This window comes from Saccostrea cucullata, unplaced genomic scaffold, assembly GCF_032062105.1.
Source record: "Saccostrea cucullata isolate Sc308-1 unplaced genomic scaffold, CSIRO_AGI_Scuc_v1 ctg2222, whole genome shotgun sequence".
Classification (NCBI taxonomy): Eukaryota; Metazoa; Mollusca; class Bivalvia; order Ostreida; family Ostreidae; genus Saccostrea; species Saccostrea cuccullata.
In genome coordinates this window covers 18,980-38,227 of record NW_026936776.1, presented here as the reverse complement: position 1 = coordinate 38,227, position 19,248 = coordinate 18,980, and the positions used below count along the sequence as shown (strand labels likewise).

General features: G+C 34.5%; 1 protein-coding gene across 1 annotated transcript in view; it reads left to right on the top strand.

Annotated features, from left to right (window-relative positions):
• LOC134246581 (uncharacterized) overlaps positions 1 to 19,248 on the top strand; it is a 46,251-nt gene that overhangs the window by 14,932 nt on the left and 12,071 nt on the right. Inside the window, exons 2-3 of the mRNA XM_062728970.1 lie at positions 398 to 529; positions 4,763 to 4,894. The gene's annotated coding sequence lies outside the window, so the exon portion shown is untranslated. The remainder of the gene's footprint in view (positions 1 to 397; positions 530 to 4,762; positions 4,895 to 19,248) is intronic.

Below are 19,248 nucleotides of genomic sequence, written 5' to 3'. Positions count from 1 at the left end.
TAATTTATTCCTTAATTTGATAATATTTGCAAGAAATTATAAATGTTTTCAGATATTGTATACTAGATGGTGAACGAAAATTAAACAAACAGTTAAAAAATTATACAAGTATTGTTGTTTCAATCTCGTTTTGTACAAATATTATCAGAGATTATGACGTAATATTAGACTGAGTCATGTGACCAAACATCTTTCGTTCCCTTTGTGTCTCAATTTTTTTGCGAGTTAACATGTTAAAGTATCGACAATTAAACTCAAATAACCAAATTTTAGAACAAATATAATATTAAGAAACGCATAGCTTGTCCTTAAACTCAATAAATAATCAATCAATGTCAGGTTATGTACTTTGTAATATTTTCTAATGCAATGTTTATTTCATATTTTACATCTTAAGCTGCTGTTCCACTTGATGGTCAATGTGTGTTTGATATTCAGTGCAGAGATAGAATCTACTCAGGTGTTTGCTTGAATTCAAGATGTGCATGTAAAGAGGGATATACTGCAATACAAAACCGTTGTTACGCAGGTAACTGATCGTATAAAGGATTTTTAAGATGAAAGTAATCTTTGCTTTGAGTTACAATTTTTGTAACGCCTAATGTTGACATTTTTTCTAAGAATATATGGATGATATCGAAAACAACTTGTGATATTGTTACCTAATCATTATGCATGTTTTACGAAGGTTGTTCAAAAAGTTCCTGGACTATCCCAATCTTCGTGAAACTACTTTCAAACAATTCAAAAAAGCACAATATTATGTGTAAAATATTTATTTGGTTGATGTGTGAAGTTTCATTTCATTCTATCCAAAAGAAGTCAAATTATTTCATTTTAGAAACATGTTTTGAAACCACGGAGAATGTAACGTCAAGCATTTTTTAAAATACTATCCCTATACATTCTTATATTATAGTTAAAAAATCACTCATTAAAAAATCGTTATGTAGCACTTATCACTTTTTGGACAATTGTTCCCGATGTATAAATCCATTTGTCAATGTTTTAATTTCTTCTACCATTTAACTTTGCTTTCACAAGATCAGCAACTCAGGAGCATCTATGTATTTCTATGACTTTCCAAATTTTTTAAAGTTTTTGATTAGATTTTATCGGATAAACCGTTTCTTTACTGATTGTCCTTGTCTTATACGAAGTCTTTGTAACTCAAGTACCACCTGTTCCATTAATAAACACATGCACGACTTACCTATGACATTTTAAAAAATATTTTCAGAGTTTATTCAGGATTTTCCCTAGGTAGAACACAAAATGGCATCGTTATGTGCTGAACCGTAAAGTTCAATAACGTCGTTATTTTTGTTGCTTTCAACGAGATCTACCAACTTTTCAAAATTATTTCTTTTCAACGAAGCGAAATATTTAGCTAAAATTTGGAACATGAATGAATGGAACACTTAATGATTTAAAGTTCTGGGATGTTTTCCCGTTTTAACCGTTTTTCCAATTTTACAGAAAATGTGACTACAGACATTATCATATTTATTTCATGTGTTTTTTTGTGTACTACTAAATTATGACCTGCTCCGCGATCCGAGTTTTGTAGTTTTTAATTCTTGATAGGTTTCAAATAATTCAAGATCATTTTAAAATTTTTAATCGAAGTATTTGAATACTTTTTTGATATATAGTTAAATTATGTCGACCGAATTTGGATATCTCAAATTAAAGAGATATAGCAGGTGTCCACGAACTTCTCCAACTACAGTACCGACCAGACCCAACCTGACACCAAAGCAGTCCCAGAAAGCAGTCCCCGGGACTGCTTTGGGACTGCTGTGGGACTGCTCTGGGACCGCTGTGGGACTGCTCTGGGACCGCTATGGGACTGCTCTGGGACTGCTATGAAAAGCAGTCCCAGCAGTCCCAGCTGCCCCTGGGACTGCTTTCTGGGACTGCTTTGTTCACTCATGTGTGAAAAAGGTTCTGAGTGACATGATAGCTCCGCCCCTTGTGTATTCTGAATTTGCAGGCTCCCTGTTGTTTTGTTTACTTGCAGCAGTGAGGAATTTAAACTGTTAAATAAGCAAGGATTTCTTACATTCTTTTAATAAATAGAGATTATTATAGTTAATTAATATTTTCAGGGACTGTATACTTACACAAATTAATGGTAGTTTAGATTTAAATTTTTAAAAAAAAAAGTTGATAAATAAGGAATAATTTTTATTCATGAGAAAATTTTTATCCCTAAAAATAAACTACAAGTTTGTGAGAAAAAAATAGCTACATCTGGGCTTTTTTAAATTATTTAATGTTAAATTATGTCCTCAAAATTTGCATTGGTACTATTAAAAAATCATTACAGTTATAGATATAAGATTTTTTTAATTAAAAATGCTACACATTTTATAAGGACCACGCGTAAAAAAAAGTATTCCATGTAACCCTCAAATAAAACCCAACAATTTATTAAATGACCATGAAATAAAATTATGCTACCATTCTCCCGTAACATAAACTATGTGAATAATCATTGGGGAATTAATCAATGAATTACCGGTAGCTTTTAATTTATAAATAAGTTATTTAAAGAATATAATTATTATTTTTTTTTTTTAAACTGAAAATACTGGGAATTCAGATTTATTTCTTTTTTGTTTTGCTAGTGTTTACTTGGCCGATTAATGTTTATAAGATGGTATCAACACCCATTGTTTCAATCACCTTGGGGCAGAAAATCGATACATGTTATTTGGATATTTGTATCAATGTTACACATCATTGAACATGCTGGTAAACAATGAACCTAATTTCAGTTTATTTAATGCTAAAAAAAATTTGATAAATGAAATGTGTATAAATTTCTTTCGGGATTAATTAATTTTGAACATAATCTGAAGCTTCCATTCTGGTGATTCACAGATCTGATGTACCCTAGCTCTAACATTTACAAATAATACACTTAAACCTGAGTTTTATAGAACTAGGCATTAACGATAATTAAATTGACATGTCAGTAAAAAAAATCATGGCTGAAAAATAAAACTTTGCAAAATTAACAAAGAATTTTTTTAAAAGCCCCGATACTTAAGAAAACCCTAATGTTTAGAGTATCCCGAAAGTCTAAATTGGCCATTAATGATAAGATCTATTTAAAGCTTCTTCTGGTGGAAAATAATTAATTCACAATTAATTTTCTGAATAAAAAATAAATATGGGAACCAGTATCAATCACAGAAGAATTATTAATATAAGAATTGTGATTAAATATTCGTGTTCAGTGTAATTCATATATGTACATGTAAGTGTGAAAGCCTTCCTCCAATAAATATAATTATTTCAATTTTTATGCGCGTACATGTTCTGTTCATAAATGACCTTCGCCTACATACATGTAGGATTCCTGGTATACTACCCAGAATCAATTTCTACTGCCTTTTATAGTTCCATTGTTTATTGGAAATCTCATTTCTGAGTTAGCTCCACCCATTAAATAAATAAACCCCGCCCACTGGGACTGCTGGGACTGCTCTCTGGGACCGCTGGGACTGCTGGGACCGCTCTGGGACTGCTGTGGGACTGCTCTGGGACCGCTGTGGGACTGCTCTGGGACCGCTGTGGGACTGCTTTAGCAGTCCCAGAAAGCAGTCCCCGGGACTGCTCTGGGACTGCTTTGTGTCAGGTTGGGTCTGGTCGGTACTGTACCCTGAACAAATTTGGAAGCATATTGTTTGATATATTTTTTTCGTTCACTGTACAAACAAAATGAAATTTATAGTATAGTAAGCTGTAAAATGAGAAACGAGCTCTTATATACTCTTAATAGGAGAAATGAATGCAAGCTGGAGCGTGCTCTTATGTTGAAAACTGATTGGCTTACAATTTGCAGATTTTATTACTGTATACACTGTACATGTACAAGGTTATGTACGCCCCGTGTAATTTTCGCCCATTTGTTCCTGCAGCTAATTTTGCCCTGTTTTAAATTCGCCCGTCCATAGTACTGTTTCTGAAATTATGCGGGGTCATTGAATTTGCCCGGTTTTAAATACACCCAGCCATGAACATGGCAAAAGGGGCGAAAATTTCTTTCTACACAGTATTCCATAAAATACTGTGAAAATATCAAATAAAAATTTTAAATAATACGTACATAATGCAGTATAGGAATATGAATTCATTATCACTCTCAAATTTCAAACTAGTAACTTTAAGTTCATCTACATGATACTGTCAATCAACAAGATATTATATTTCAAAGATGAATATTTCTTTCAAACACATAAGTATGAGACTTTCTTTGAAATGAAGTATTAACATTTGTTCCAGCACACTGTTCTTGGACTCACACTGCATTCTACACGTTGAATACCATGATTGCTTTTTTTTCACACGTACTTTTAATCATAAAGTTTTCGTTGATATTAAAGTTTTGTCGCATTGTACTTCCATGTAAACTAATAAAAAAACTAGAAAAAATATATGCCAATGCTATTTTTAAAAGAAAAGAAATCGCCGTGCACCGCCAATCTTAATTGTACAGTTTAACTGTTGTTTTTTATGCATTTAATAGATTTTTGATTTGATTTTGAATACTCTTCGATATCTCCATATATTTCATGGAAACCTCATACTACATGTATTTTGCAAAATTGACAATATTATTATTTCCTTATTATTTATTAACCAAAAAAAATTGGTAGATAGTTTTTAAATATTTTAAATCAGCGCGTTTTTTCTTGCACAACCCATCTGTACATTTTATGAACGTGTGTTTTAATGAACAACATTTCAGGAAAAGTGGCTTTAGATGGGTTTTGTCATAGAAGCTGGCAGTGTACCGGTAGTTTTCATGCAGACGTGTGCAAGAATAATAGATGTGTCTGCAAACATGGATATTTTTTACATAACCAAACATGTCATCAAGGTAATATTTATAATTTAATATTTCTTGTCATTTGATTGGGTAAAAGATTTAATCTGTTTAATATGACAAAAGTTGCCTACGTCTCAATTAGTTACGTCAAATCGTATTACTCTGCTTGACGTTACTTTTACATTATGTTCAATTTGAAGTCTTTTCTTGAGGAAAATTGTCTCACTGTCTACACTGAAATTAACTAACGTGTATAAGGAATAGATCTTATTACAACTTGTTATATTTAACTTTGGGCAGTTTACTCTTTTTCAACCGCAAAGTAGAAAAAAGGTTTATTTCTTAAATAATTTAACATGGTAAATTAATAAATACAATATTTCGGTTATAATTATCTCTCTCTCTCTCCCTCCCTCAAGAAAAGAACCATGTATATTTGTTCTAACACACCAAAACGTCTCGAACTCAAAATGCATACTTCATGGTAAATATCATGATTGCTTTTTTTCACACAAGTACTCTAGATCCTAGATCAGAAAGCTTTCGTAATTATAAAAGTTTTTGTTCTAATGTATTTCCATGTAAACTAATAAAGCAAGAAAAAATATATGTCAATGCTATTTTAACAAGTCAAGAAATTGCCGTGCACCGCACATCTTAATTTTACAGTTTAAATATTGTTTTCTCTTGCATTTAATGACCTTTTGGTCTTTAAAACTGTTTCTAATATCCATATATTTCATGAAAACATCATACTTTTTTGCAAAAATGACAATATTCTTATTTCCTTATAATTTATTATACTAAGAAAATGATAACATTTGTTGGAGTGGTTAATGAGCATTTAAAAAGAGTGCGTTTTTTGTCTTGGACAACCCTTCTGTAGACTTTATGCACATTTGTTTTAATGAACAACATTTCAGGAAAAGTGGCTTTAGGTGGGTTTTGTCATTGGAACTGGCAGTGCACTGGTAGTGTTCCTGCAGAAGTGTGCAAGGATAATAGATGTAACTGCAAGAGTGGTTATTTATCGTATAACCAAACCTGTTATCAAGGTACTATTATAAACATGATTTTTTTTTAACATGATAATTAATAAACACAATATTGTAGAATGCTCTCTCTCTCTCCGTATGTGTTTATTATTTTTTTTGGGGGGGGGGATGGGGATAGGGATGGGGATTGGGGGTGAGAGTGTGTGAAGGAGGGTGTGTGAGGGTGAGAGAGGGTGTGTGTGAGTGTGTTGTGAATGGCCCATAAGTGCACTCGTTCTTTGAAAAATCGTAATCACCCCTGTTTTTAATTTGCCCCGGCCCAAGAATACCTACCCATTTTACAAACACTCTCAATCTGATGGGTAAATATGTGAAGTCCTCAAGGACCGATAAAGGTTTCAAAATTTAGAAAAAGATAATCGATTTCCGTTCTAGTTGACGGCTTTAGACCACATGCGTGTAGTGTTTTATTTCTTATGTATTGCTTTAGTTCTACTTAATACTTTAAACACGTGGAGATACATGTAAAAGAAACAATTTTTTCGCTATCTATGCAGCATAAATTGTGGAAGCATTTTCAGTTTTTTATCTAAAAAAAAATGCAAATACTGAAAATGTTTGTTCGTTGTTTAAAGTCTCTCTCGAGAATTTTTCAATCATATGGAGACGCTGCTAATTGTCAGTGGAGAGCCGCAAATTTTCAGCTATACTTAGCACCACTCAGGACCACTGAGCAGTAAGAGATTTTATATTACTTTTGCTATCATTCAAGTACTGCGACAAGACAGTTTATTAGTCTCCACGTCCCATAGTGGGATTTGGGTCTCCGACGGACCGATCAATCTTTTACTCCTCGATTCGGGAGTGAAATATATGCAAATAACAAACTGTATCCAAGTTCAAATGTCCATAAAACAACACAAAATAGTAGCAGAGCAATCAATTGCAAGGGCCTTAAACATTATAGGTAAAATGGCAATATTATTATTTCCTTATAATTTATTATACTAGGAAAATGATAACATTTGTTGGGTAGGTTTATGAGTATTTAAAAAGAGTGCGTTTTTTGTCTTGGACAACCTTTCTGTAGACTTGATGCACATTTGTTTTAAAGTTCCTGTTTTAAGATTTGATAAGCTTTCACAGTTCACATTGCTAGATACAAAGACGGTAATAATTTTGCAAAGAAACTTGCATTTTAAAAAGATTTTAAGACAATAATTTATAGCATTGTGCTCACTGATGCGTGACTTTATTTCTGTTCCCAAATGTTTTATCAAGTTTTTCTATGAATCTTCGTACTGCACTAAGGATTTAAGATGTCGTACGACTTGATTTCCTGAAGTCTTAGATTACATTGATAAGTCGACCCGCGAATGAATTGTCTTATGCAAGAATACATGAACGCAGTTATGATAAGGCTGTCCGAAGGCTTAAAATGTCTTAAAACATACATTTTATTTTGAACTAGATTTTAATTTCAAAATGTTATCCTTGTTTGAATTTGCAGTCAACTTGAGATAACAGTTTAATCAGGTATTATAATAAAGCATTTCTGTGATGTCAGATGACTGTGTTGATCACGTGACGGACATTTTTGATATTCTTAAATGTTGCACAAAAATCGCATCGGCACAAGTGCATAACACAATTATTGTGCAAAGTTTGTTATATAGATCAATTCATCGTGATCCATGGTACTTAAAAAGTGCTGGGGGCAGGTTTAATTTTTTCTTCTTAAGAAAATAGTTTACGATAAATTAAAATTACCAACGTAAGAAGGGGTATTTTCCACTCATTATCGCGATTTATACAAAAGCGGATAAAATACATACGATCCCCCAGCAAATTTCAGTTAGAAAACATACTTCTCTTTTAGATTCACGCAAAATATCTTCAATTTATCCTCGTCTTTCACTTGTGCGAGTCCAATATAAACACGATTCATAAATTCTAACTCTGTCTACGGAAGTGTAAGGGGAGCGTTTGAAACATAATATTTTGCTATTGCTTGAATATATGCCTATCGGACAAGGAAAAGGAATAGAGATATTTAAATATCAAATGTTAAACATAATAACAACACACACAAGCTTAAAAAACAAACCTTACATTTGAATTAAACAACAAGTCCCCAGAATAAATCTATGTGCCGTGTAACAATTATGACACTTTCCCCGTCATGTCAGCTCAAGTATGCAGTGACTTGACGTCATATTATATTATGACGTCATATCTAGGTAGTTCAGGGAAGTTACTACAGTTTGAACAGTTTGATATTTTACGGGCAGCCTTATCCTAGCTGCGAATGTTGCAGTACGACCTGACTTTTGGTCGTCTCTAGTCGTATTTAGAAGGTTGTTCTATCAATTTGTGCAGGTGAAGACTTCAATAGTTATATAATGTGCTTCAGTAGATCAACTGACCTACCTCCGACAGGTCATACTAAACACTTTCATGTCAGACGAGGAACGAAAGCGGGACGCAGGTTCATCAGATATATTCAAACAGTCTGTGTTGGGCGGTATAGATATACGAGGCACCAACAATCTAGAGTTAATATCAATAACCTAGTTTGTATCTCAAGTAATACACTAAGTACTCCAATATCTACCGTATCAGTTTCTGAGGAGCCTAATGAGGAAGTCCCTATTCCAGCACAAGTGGGCCGGTTTTCAAGCCATATGAAAATAAAGTTGAAGGTGTCTCTTGATAGAAATGTATACATCGAACATTCGAATGGTGTAAATGATAAAAACCTCATACATATTCCTATCAAGAACAAGCATATGCATATAACAAACAAGTCCATCAGTCTGCACCTGATCAATGCAAGATCTGTAGCAGGGAAAGCTGTATCCCTCTGCGAATATGTCAATGATAAGGGTATCGACATCTTGGCTATCACCGAAACCTGTTTGCGTGAAGGAGACGATTCGCACATAAACGATCTCTGCCCTCCTGGATACAAATACATTGGCGTGCCTAGACCTACATCCAAAGGGACCAGATGAGGAGGGGTTGGTTTTGTCATCAAAGCCAGTATGGATATCACATGCACATCTCAACCTGAATTCAAGACTTTTGAAACTTGCAGTCAGGCTAAATAGCAGTCATCCTGTTACTCTAGTGCTTGTGTATCATCTTCCTCCCTCAAGACAGAATGGTCTCACGGGAACCCAATTCCTCAAGGAGTGGGAACAGTTCCTGACACATGTATGCACTACTATTCCATCCCAATTATGCATCCTCGGTGACATGAAAATCCATTATGACGAATCGGGTATGTCACACACGAAACAGGTTCAGGACATAGTGGCTGGACTTGACCTAAAACAACATGTTAACGTCGCTACCCATGCTGCTGGACACACTCTGGACTTAGTGTTCACAAGGAATGACCCCATATTCCCACTTGTAAAGTCCATCCTAGTGTCTGATATAGGGATCTCAAATCACTATGCGGTTACTTGCCAACTTTACACCTGTCCATTACACCTAGCAAACAAAAGTCGGCTAGCTAGGCCATTGAAGCGCATCCCTGTGGAAACACTTGCACAAGAACTAGCAGAATCGCTGAATTCCATCAAAGAAGGGGGCCATGTCAATGATCTACTGTCAGCAATAGACTCCAAAGTGGAAGTAGTCCTGGACAGCATAGTACCCAAACGAACAATCACCATCAAAGGAGAATCTCTTAAACCATGGTACAATGACTCAATTCATGAAGCAAGAAAACGGAGAAGACAGTTGGAGCGTAAAGCCATGAGCTCAGGCCTAGAGGTCCATAGACATATGCTTACAGAACAGTCCCGAGCTGTGGTGCATAGAATCAACTTTGCCAAATCCAGTTATTATCAGGTAAAGCTCACCAGAGCGGACAGTAAAGAGACTTTCAGATTCATTAGTAGTCTAATGAATTATAATGCGGGAACTCCTCTACCACCGGCTACTAATGACCAGACCCTTGCCGAAGATTTTGTTAAGTTTTTTTTACAAGAAAGTTCAGAAGATCCGGCAAGGCTTTGATGACACAGATCTCCGAGACAATACAGCTTCTTCAGACCGGGATAAACCAGTGCCTCAGCTTGGCTGCTTCAAGGTCCAGACGCATGAAGAAGTAAACAAGGTCATCAATATTTGCGCAAATAAGACCTGCTCACTGTATGTCATCCCTACTGCGCTCTTAAAGAACAGTGCTGTCCTCTCTGTGATGCTACCGACAATTACTGAGCTGGTTAATACATTGCTTTCAACCGAGGTCTTTCCAAATAAGCTGAAACGTGCACTAGTTACACCACGTCTTAAAAAGCTAGGACTGGATATGAATATCTTCACTAACTATAGACCAGTCTCAAATATTCCTTTCATCAGCAAGGTCATCGAACGTCTTGTTGCACAACAGCTTAATGGTCATCTCACCAGAAACGGTCTTCATGATGACCTGCAGTCAGCTTACAAGACCGGTACCAGCACTGAAACAGCCATCCTACGAATAAAAGCAGACGTAAAAGCAGTACTGGATGAAGGTGATGCCATGTTCCTGGTCCTTCTCGACCTGAGTGCTGCATTCGACACCATTGATCACACCCTCTTACTGAAGAGACTGCATATGGAAGTTAGACTGACGGACACGGCACTCTGTTGGGTACAGTCTTACCTGAGTAGCCGCACTCAAGCAGTAAAGATCAACAACAGTGTGTCCTCAGATGTGCCACTGTCCACTGGAGTGCCACAAGGGTCTGTTCTCGGTCACCTCCTCTTCCTGGTGTACCTTCTACCACTCAGGAGAGTCATCAATCAGTATGACATTAGCCGTCATGGATTTGCAGACGACACTCAATTGTACAACCGTCTGAGTGTAAAAAACAATGTCAGGCGTACGGAACAAGTCAAGGTAATGGAAGAGTGTATAGCGAGTGTCCCAACCTGGATGACAGTAAACAAACTCAAACTGAATGATACAAAAACCGAGATGATGGTGATTGCCAGCGCTCATAACCAGAATCGTGTTAAGAACATTCAGCTGAAGATTGGTGACGGTATAGTGACATCTCAATCTACTGTTAAAAATCTTGGTGCTACCCTGGATGCCACCTTATCACTGGAAACACAAGTCAAGTCCATGGTAAAAAAGATATATTTCAACATTAGGAGAATCTCCTAGGCGAAACAACATCTCACCCAGGAAGCGTGTGCAAAGGTCATCAATGCAACAGTCGTATCCCATCTCGACTATCACAATGCCCTTCTGCTTGCCATATCCGATCGAGCCATGCACCGATAACAAGTGGCTCAGAACAATGCTGCACGTTGTCTCACAAAAACATGCTACAGACAACATATCACACCAGTACTTCAACAACTGCAATGGCTGCCTGTAAAACAATGTGTTGTGTTTAAAGTGCTGACAACCATGCATAAGTCTCTACACTCCTCTTCAGCATCACCATATATGAGAGAGTTATGCCCTACTTATCAGCCACAAAGGACTTTAAGATCATCGTCTGACAAATGGAAAGTAATAGTAAAGATACCATCGAACAAAAATGGTGCAAGAGCCATACACACATTAGGCGCACAACTGTGGAACAACCTGCCTTTAGAACTACGAGAGCTTGAAGCACATGGAGCATTCCGAAAGAACCTAAAACACTCTTGTTCAAGCGTGAATATAATCTATGAATGTAAAATTCCAGCATAACATCTAGGACTCCATGTGTAACTTCTCGTAAACTTAACTTCAGAGGTACTTTCCTGTGTACATAACAGTTTTTATTTTCATTTTATATTGCCTGTTCTACGTTAACCAATTTCATCTTACTACCTTGTTTTATTTAAGGTCCTTTTTGTTTTATCGATTATTTACTTTTCATAATAGATTTATAGGTTTTATAGATATATTGTTATTAAATCTTTGCAAAACCATTGTACAGCGCATAGAAACTATATGTATTTTGCGCTTTAAAGATTAATAAAATAATAATAATAATAATGAACAACATTTCAGGAAAAGTAGCTTCAGGTGGGTTTTGTCATTGGAACTGGCAGTGTACTGGTAGTGTTCATGCAGAAGTGTGCAAGGATAATAGATGTATCTGCAAGAGTGGTTATTTATCGTATAACCAAACCTGTTATCAAGGTACTGTTATAAACATGAATTTTTTTTATAACATGATAATTAATAAACACAATATTGTGGATGCTCTCTCTCTGTCTCTCTCTCTCTCTCTCTCTCTCTCTCTCTCTCTCTTTCCGTATGTGTTTGTTTTTGGGGGGGGATGGGGATGGGGATTGGGGGTGAGAGCGTGTGAAGGAGGGTGAGAGAGGGTGTGTTGTGTATGGGTAGGTATGAGAGGGTGTGCAGGTGGGTGAGGGTGTTAGATAATTGTGCCATTTATAGTCACTTCATTGCTTCACTAAAATTGACGTGTTACGGTGTAAATCAATGTAATGCACCATAATCAACATTTTTGAACAATTCACATATTAAATAAGAAAAAATTATCGCCGAAATATGGCTGAAATATTACCGACTCCACGCTAAACAATAGTAATCTTTTAATCTATCAATCAAAAATTAATAATATACTTATTGATAAATGACTCATTCAAAATCACTATCGGCGCTACAACGACGATGTCAAAACGTAACTCATAGATTTTATCAATTTGTTCAGAAAGCATGCGTCTGTAAATCTTTTTTGAAAATTAACAATATTGTGATAAACGAAATAATGCATTTTATTTACATGTACCAATAGTCACTGAGTTATATATTTTATACATTCCCGAGTAAAGAATAAATTAATTAAGTAATTCTTTTACTCAATATAGAATTCCTCAACCCTGATCTTGAATCGATCTGTTAAAATATCAAAAAGCAGCTAAAACAATCCGTTCTTTAAACTCAAATATGCCAAGAAAGGAATTGAGTGAAAATATTAGAAATATTCCAAATCACAAAATGATCAAATCTTATTTTCCACCATATTTTCAGTTGAAGACTACACGTACACCATGTATTTCCTTTATATATATATGTGCATCGACAAACATTTTAATAACAGAACTTAACAGAGCCTAGACTTGCATCCCCCCTTTCCTGTTCATTTTCTTCTTCAACGTACAACTATATAGTCCTGGGCATGTTGTTACTGATGTCGTAAACATAGTAAATAACAAGGACCTCAAATAATTAATTTAAAAAGGACCAAATTTTAGGGAATCTCGCTCTTTTAACTGGCATCATAATTTCACAAACCTGTCTCGAAGATTATGCCAGACAATAAGCAAAACATGAAAAAGACCTATACACGTTGTCAAAATCAATAAAATGTATTTGATAGAGGCATGCTAAAATATTGCATTAAGCGACAGAGGGGCAAAATGAAAACAAACAATCCTTCTGTGTTCAGTAATTCAGAAATCAAAATAGAATTTATATTTAGATAGATTACACAATCAGTATGTACTGGTCTCTGCAGACATAGCAGGAAACAACATTGTCTTTGTATGTAAGGCTCTTTATGTAAATTGCATTTTGGAGGAACTGGGATTTAATTCTGCTAGTGGCAACTTATATCCGTGGTTCTCTTTCTAAGGAAGAACATACATGTAGTATGTCACAGATTTGAATACAGTTATCTTTAATATTACTAATAATCAGAATGAATTTGAATTATCATATCTATATTATTTTTTATATAAATATGCTAATAATAAATATCAATGACACAACTTTTACTTAATTCTTAGCTTATCCACGAACTTTACGGACAATCCTCGTATACCGTATAAAATGGGTAGCTATTAAAGTCATTCTTTATAATTTAATTTTCATTCATTTAGTGTAAGAAAATAGGTGATTGCCCTTAGAAATGAATTTGAATGTAAAACCAGGCGGATTGATACGTTTTTGACGCGTCATTGTGACCTAAGCAACCCATTTTATAGTATTTGTATAAAGTAATTTGTATCCATCAAATACGGCGTTAGTACTAGAATCAAATTATTTTTTAATATTTTACTTGAAAAAGACGTTAGTGGTAATAAAACTTAATGCCACATAGGACGACTTTAACTTTTTAATCGTCAACTTCCATTTATATGTAGCAATTTACCTTCATTAACTGAATATTCATATATTTATATATGAAACATGAATATCAGCAGTATCGTTTAAAGTAATTCATTTCGTAAGTTCTGTGGTCGATACAATGAACATGTCAGCAAATACTATTCATCATTTAGTCAAATGCTGACTAACATTTTCCATATATTTGTTAGGCCATTATTTATACACTAAATTGGAATATTCTTTTCGTTATTTCCCGATTATGGCAACGAATACACGGCGGATGTGACCGGTCTGTAGGGGATGTTCACTCTGAACCTGATCCAAACTCTGATGTTTTGGAAGTGTTTGCTCCAATTTTTCCATGTTGGTAAAATGGGCTTACAAATCCGGTCGGGGAAAATTAAAAACCGGGGCTGACCGCACCTTTTCCATACTATATCAATCGAGTTGAAATTTTCAGATTATGTTTATTATAATTATACTGAAAGGAAAAAGAAACGCACAAGAACATGATAAGGGAAAATATTTCGGACTATGTGACCGAAAATTATGAAAATTGGTCAGTTGTTTATTTTGGTTACTTTGCACAAAAATCACTTGTCAAAACTACTCAACCATGAAATGTATGGCATCACGTAGGGGAAATGATAAAAAGTCAAAAACACGTGCATGTTAATGATGATAATTTTGTAATAAAATTTTGTAGTACCATACTATGCATTAGAATAATAGACATCGTTTTTGCATATTTGCAGTCAGTATAAATTTCTTGCAATCGTGGTATAGCTGACGGAATCTACTGTTGGTTTAGTAATTGAATTCAATATTGCATAAGTGAATGAAAAGGCAAAAACATGCTGATGTACTGATTGTTTTAAACTTTTCAACCAAATAAAATTGTTTTTTGGTTGTCAGAGAGTGAACTTAAAATGTTTCCAACCAACCATGACGGTGACGTTGGCGCATACCAGCGTCACAACAAGATAGAGCTTTTCATCACGCCACCTCGGTTATTGTCAAGGCATTATCACAGAAACTGATATTTTCACCTAAACTGACAGAAACTCTCCGCTCTAATTTGGGCCGCGAGCTTGGCCAGCTTACGTCAATTTTACTCTCAAACGCGCACGTACGCGTCGTTTGCGTAATGTTTTTTAGCATGTTTACACTGGAAAAATGTAGCTTATATTTCTCAATACTTTTTTACAAACATTTACAAGTACCAAACCTGCTGGGTTCTGTATATTCTATCCTAAATCGAAAATTCGCGGGATTCGATTGAGCGGGGGGATTTGTTGACTTTGGAATAATACAGCTAATCTCAGCTATTAAGACTACCGTCGGAAGAGTTGACTAATAATGCTATGAAAAAATAAATGCTCTGGTGAACGCAATGCACAGGAAAATCAAGTTTGTTACTGATGCGAAAGGAGATTATTAGAATTTTTAGTTTTATTTTTGGGGGGTGTCACCATATTGATATCAATATCTCAGGAACTATCACTCAAAATCGCACAAAATTTTGATAACTTGTTGATTAAAGATGAATTAAAATGTATGATAAAAATGCTGAAAAACATATTTGAAATAATTGTTTTAATTTAACTCAAAAGTTTAATATGCGTTTCCTAATCCTTTCAGTATATGATTGTCAAAATTTTATAAGTCCCCACTTTTATTATATTAACAATTTAAAAACCTTAACATAAATTTACAAGTTGCATACAATTTTGCCTTTAATTAATTTACAATGTTCACCTGTCACGGCCAAACATTTTGTTATCGAATGGGTAATTACTCAACCATGACCGGTTTTGTCAAAAAGCATGAAGTGTGAGTATCATATGTTTTTGCGTATATCTTTTATTTATTTTAAGAACAAGTCTCAATAAGCCATTATCTGTGGTCCCCGGTTACTCGTCAATTTTTTAACTTTCATTAAAAACCTTAAAAATTACATTATATTATTCTCTTATGTCTGTAGTGCATGTATATGCGCCAGGATTTAAAAATATCAAATAATTGCAATAGACGACACGCGAAGCTGTGTTGTGAAGTTGGGGTCCTTTGATTTTCATTTGTGACAGATACCCACTTCACAGCTTTCGTAGACATCGAGCACAAGTTTGTTCAAAGTCGAGATCGAAATATAATGTGTATATTATATTTATAAAGGTTGTGTGAAAATATCTTTGTTGATCAACCTTGCACTTTATGTCTTCTACTTAAAAGTATTATGATTTTGAATCTGTGAGTACATTAACATAGGATTAATCTCTTGTTGACCTACTAAGAATAGATAATATGTAACGGAAAGGGCTTTATGGAAGATTTGATCATATGCCAACCCGTTTTACATCCCAATAAAACTCAAAAAATGATACCTTATTACTTATATTTACATTTGTAACTTATTCATACTTTAAATTTGCCTGATTGTGACTTTTAACGCGTGAAATACATTATTTTTCAAACCCAACGGCATGATTGTTATCCACTGAATGCGCTTTGACCCTTTATGACGTCACTGAGAAATTACGTCGAACGTTTATGCATACGAACATCTATGACTTGTTGACCCCATACCTGTATTTATACAGTTATAAAAACGCTTGCTCTCAGTAGTGTTATATAAAGGAAAACATTTGCAAATGTAAATATATAAATATATATTTAAACATTTACTAGCAGAAAAAAAACAAAACAAAAAAAAACAGATGCAAACGACTCCAATGAAGTTACAATTTCTTCACATTTAATCTAAACAAATAAATGTACACTAGTACTATACTAAGTAACCACTTGAATGTCCAAAGAAACTTCACATTCTATCCACGTTTTGGACTCATATACACCCGGAAAAATTATTCGAATGTGTTAACAGAATGCAACACAGAAGATGATTATTGAGTTTTGATTTCATCTTCCAATCTTGTGAACTTTATAATGAGATAGAAAGAATCCGTGTGAAATATGATAATAACTAGTGCTAATTGTAACGGGAACCGTTACAGATGTTCCCCAAACGCTCCCCAACTCCCTTTTGGTGCCATATTCCGTGTAAGCTTCATTAAATAAGACAAATTCTGTGTATTTCTTTTTCATAAACGTTTTCCCAGACGGATATCAATCATATTCAAATTTTAGCACTGCACCTGTGCGCATGTGCATGCATGTGCATATGACCATATCATCTTGTCTACACTATCTATATATGTTAATGTACTTTATATTTAAGCATTCAGTCCAAAAATATAAACAAAAAATCACTCATTCAAGTGTACTTTTAATTTCACTTGTTCGAAATGCATGTACCTACGTGCACGTGCATGATGACCATACCTTCTTGTAGGAATTCCTTATATCTATCTATGTTCTAAATCCCATTCTGTATGGTTAAAAAACAAGGGAGTTATAGCTATTTCATGTTTCAGCCAGTCAGATTGCAACACACGTTCATGCGCGTGATTTCATGATTTTTTTTCTATATCGTATTGTAGGATATCCTAATGAATGACTATGTTTTAAATTTCAAAACGTTTCGTCAAAAAACAATGGAGATATAGCCATTTAAAGTTTCAGCCAATCAGATTGCAGCACACGTTCATGCGCGTAATTTCATGATTTTTTTTATATATTGTATTGTAGGATATCCTAATGAATGACTATGTTTTAAATTTCAAAGCATTTCGTCAAAAAGCAAAGGAGATATAGCCATTAAAAGTTTCAGCCAATCAGATTGCAGTACACGAGCATGCGCGTGAATTTTTGAAATTTTTTGTATATCATATTGCAGGATATTCTAATGAATAACTATGTTTAAAATTTTAAAGCATTTCGTCAAAAAACAAAGGAGAAATGGCCATTTAAATTTTCAGCCAATCAGAGTGCAGTACACAAGCATGCGCGTGATTTCACGACCTTTTTTAAATATCATATTATAGAATATCTAAATTCATGACTATGTTTAAAATTTAAAAGCATTTTGTCAAAAAACATAAGAGATATTGCGATTTTTGTTTCAGCCAATCACAGCGAAGCGCACGTGCATGCGTGTGAATTCTTGCATTGCTAATTTGACATTGTCATATTATCTACACTAACAATATATCCTTATATAATGAGTTTCAAACATTTCATTAAGAAATGTAAAAGTAATGGCTATCTTAAGTATATCTGTCATTTCACTCATTTCACGCGCACTCACGTGCAGGCGTGTGCGCGCAAAATGACCTTCGTTCCGCACACCTACACTGCACACCAATTAACCCTAAAAAGGTTTTAGCTCAGTTGGGTGAACAGTTTCTGAGAACACTTCCGGACAAAAAAGTACCGGAGAACAAATAAAAAAAAAAGACTAGATGAGATCTCGTTGCGAGCAACGAGTAGGTCTTCCGTTCGATTTTTGATAAGGTTATAAATCAATTTTAAATGAAAAAAAAGTGTTCAGATCAATTATTCGAAATACGTGAGAACACATTTTAGAGAAAAATCTATCAATTTCAAACAACTTCCGGGAATTCACTTCCGGTTTGACCGGAAGTACTTAAAATGACCTATAACTCCTCTCTGAGTGTGAAGGAATCATCCCTGATAATTTCGAGGAAATATGCTCATTTTTTACTACTTCCGGTTTGGAAAAAATAACTTCCGGTGGACATAATATTACTCGAGACACTCTATTTGCCTCCATAAAAAACATTTTAAAAAGAAAAAATAAAATTTTGCATATTTCTAAACTACTTCCGGTGGACTGCAGTAAAAACTTTATATCCTTCTCAAATCTAGAAATCATAATCTATCATCCCTGAAAGTTTCAGGACTCAATCTCCAACCGTTTACGAGAACACTCTCGGACAAAATGACACTTTAAAAACAGAAAAATGGAAATATCTCGCGACCGGAAGTGACGACGGCAAAATAAAAAAAAAACGCATGAAGTTCAAATAGTACGGCGCCGCTGGAGGGCCAGGTAAAAAAGTATTTTTATTTGTTCAGACAAATTAGAAATTCGTTCGGACGAATTAGTTATTTGTTCGGACGAATTAGATATTTGTTCGGACAAATAAGTTATTTGTTCGGACTAATTAGATATTTGTTCGGACGAATTAGATATTCGTTTGGACAAATTAGAAATTCGTTCGGACGAATTAGTTATTTGTTCGGACGAATTAGTTCTTTGTTCGGACGAATTAGATATTCGTTCGGACAAATTAGAAATTCGTTCAGACGAATTAGAAATTTGTTCGAACAAATAAGTTATTTGTTCGGAAAAATTAGATATTTGTTCGAACAAATTAGAAATTCGTTCTGACAAATAAGTTATTTGT